Consider the following 3,166-nt stretch of genomic DNA (forward strand, 5'->3'; position numbering starts at 1 on the left):
CCAGCTGGTCCCTGGCCCTTGGGTGATGGGGAGTGTACGGCTGGGACACATAGGACACATCCCCTACAGAGGTCCACTTCTCCATGGTCGAAAAACATAACTAACCTTCCACATACATAAAAATACAAGTAGAAATTTAGACAAAATGAGGTGGCAGAGGAGTATGTTCCAGACTAAAGAACAAAATAAAACCCCAGAAGAACATTTAAGTGATGTGGAGATAGGCAACCTACCCAAGAAAGAGTTCAGAGTAATGATCATAAAGATGATCCAAGAACCTGGGAAAAGAATGGATGCACAGAGCAAGAAGTTACAAGAAGTTTTTAACAAAGAGTTAGAAAATATAAAGAACAACAAAACAGAGTTGAAGAATATAATAACTGAAATGAAAAACACACTAGAAGGAATCAATAGCAGAAGAAATAGCAGAAGAAATGGATAAGCGAGCTGGAAGACAGAGGGATGGAAATCAGTGCCTCAGAACAGAATAAAGAAAAAAGAATTAAAAGAAATAAGAACATACGTGTATGTGTAACTGATTCACTTTGTTATAAAGCAGAAACTAACATACCATTGTAAAGCAATTATACTCCAATAAAGATGTAAAAAACAAAAGAAAAAGAAATAAGGACAGTTTAAGAGACCTCCGGGACAAAGTCAAATGCACCAACATTCACATTATAGGGGTCCCAGAAGGAGAAGAGGGAGAGAAATCATCTGAGAAAATATTTGAATAGTTACTAGCTGAAAAATTCCCTAACATGGGAAAGGAAATAGCCACCCAAGTCCAGGAAGCACAGAGAGTCCCAGGCAGGATAAACCCAAGGAGGAACATGCCGAGACACATAGTAATTAAATTGACAAAAATTAGAGACAAAGAGAAATATTAAAAGCAACAAGGGAAAAGCAACAAATACCATACAAGGGAATCCCAAAAGACTATCAGCTGATTTTTCAGCAGAAACTCTGCAAGCCAGAAGGGAGTGGCATGATATATTTAAAGTAATGAAAGGGAAAAACCTACAACCAAGAATACTCTACCCAGCAAGGCTCTTGTTCAGATCTGACAGAGAAATTAAAAGCCTTACAGACAAGCAAAAGCTAAAAGAATTCAGCACCACCAAACAAGCATTATGAGAGATCCTAAAGGAACTTCTCTAAGCAGAAAAGAAAAGGCCACAACTAGAAACAAGAAAATTACAAAATGGAAAAGCTCACCAGTAAAGGCAAACATACAGTAGGGGTAAGAAATAATCCACACACAAATATGATATCAAAACCAGTAATCATGAGAGGAGGAAAGTACAACGGCAGGATATTTGAAATGCATTTGAAATTAAGAGATCAGCAACTTAAAAATAATCATACTATATCAAAACCTCATGGTAACTGCAAACCAAAACTCTAATCTAGGTATACACAGAAAAAAGAAAAAGAAATCCAAACACTACACTAAATATAGTCATCAAATCACAAGAGAAGAGAACAAAAGAGGAAAGGAAGAAAAAAGGCAATAGGAACATACATATAGATAATTACCTTAAATTTAAATGGATTAAATGCTCCAACCAGAAGACATAGACTGGCTGAATGGATACAAAAACAAGACCCGTGTATATGCTGTTTACAAGAGACCCAGTTCAGATCTGGGGACACATACAGACTGAAAGTGAAGGGATGGAAAAAGATATTCCATGCAAATGGGAATCAAAAGAAAGCTGAAGTAGCAATACTCATATCAAACAAAATAGATTTTAAAATACTGTTACAAGAGACAAAGAAGGACACTACATGATGATCAAGGGATCAATCCAAGAAAAAGATATAATAATTGTAAATATATATGCACCCAAAATAGGAGCACCTCAATGTATAAGGCAAATGTTAATAGAAATAAAAGGAGAAATTGACAGTAACACAATAATACTGGGGGACTTTAACACCCCACTTACAGCAATGGACAGATCATCCAGACAGAAAATCAGTAAGGAAACATAGGCCTTAAATGACCCATTAGACCAGATGGACTTAATTGATATTTACAGAGCATTCCACCCAAAAGCAGCACATGGACATTCTTTCCAAGCCAACATGGACATTCTCCAGGATAGATCACACACTGGGCCACAAAGCAATCATTAGTAATTTTTTTTTTTTTTGCAGTACACAGACCTCTCACTGTTGTGGCCTCTCCTGTTGCGGAGCACAGGCTCCGGATGCACAGGCTCAGTGGCCATGGCTCACGGGCCCAGCCGCTCCACGGCATGTGGGATCTTCCCAGACCAGGGCATGAACCCGTGTCCCCTACATCAGCAGGCAGACTCTCAACCACTGCGCCACCAGGGAAGCCCAAGCCTTAGTAAATTTAAGAAAATTGAAATCATATCAAGCATCTTTTCCAACAACAACACTGTGAGATTAGAAATCAACTACAAGAAAAAAATTGCAAAAACCACTAACAAGTGGAGCTAAACAATATGTTACTAAACATAAAATGGATCACAGAAGAAATCAAAGAGGAAATTTTAAAAATACCTAGAGACAAATGAAAATGAAAACATGATGATCCAAAACCTATGGGACACAGCAAAAGCAGTTCTAAGAGGGAAGTTTATCACAATACAAGTTTACCTCAGGAAACAAGAAAAATCTCAAACAACCTAACCTTACACCTAAAGCAACTAGAGAAAGAAGAACAAACAAAGCCCAAGGTTAGTAGAAGGAAAGAAATCATAAAGATCAGAGCAGAAATAAATGAAATACAGTCTAAGAAAACAAAAGAAAAGATAAATGAAACTAAAAGCTGCTTTGTTGAAAAGATAAACAAAATTGATAAACCTTTAGCCAGACTGATCAAGAAAAAAAGGGAGAGGGCCCAAATCAATAAAATTAGGAATGAAAACGGAGAAGCTATAACTGACACACAGAAATACAAAGGATCATAAGAGACTACTACAAGCAACTATATGCCAATAAAATGGACAACCTAGAAGAAATGGACCAATTCTTAGAAAGGTACAATCTCCCAAGACTGAACCAGGAAGAAATAGAAAATATGAAGAAACCAATTACAAGCACTGAAATATAATCTGTGATTTAAAAACTCTGAACAAACAAAAGTCCAGGACCAGATGGCTTCACAGGTGAATTGTACCAAACATTCAGA

This window comes from Monodon monoceros, unplaced genomic scaffold, assembly GCF_005190385.1.
Source record: "Monodon monoceros isolate NGI ecotype Baffin Bay Population unplaced genomic scaffold, NGI_Narwhal_1 Super_Scaffold_21, whole genome shotgun sequence".
NCBI classification, from domain to species: Eukaryota; Metazoa; Chordata; class Mammalia; order Artiodactyla; family Monodontidae; genus Monodon; species Monodon monoceros.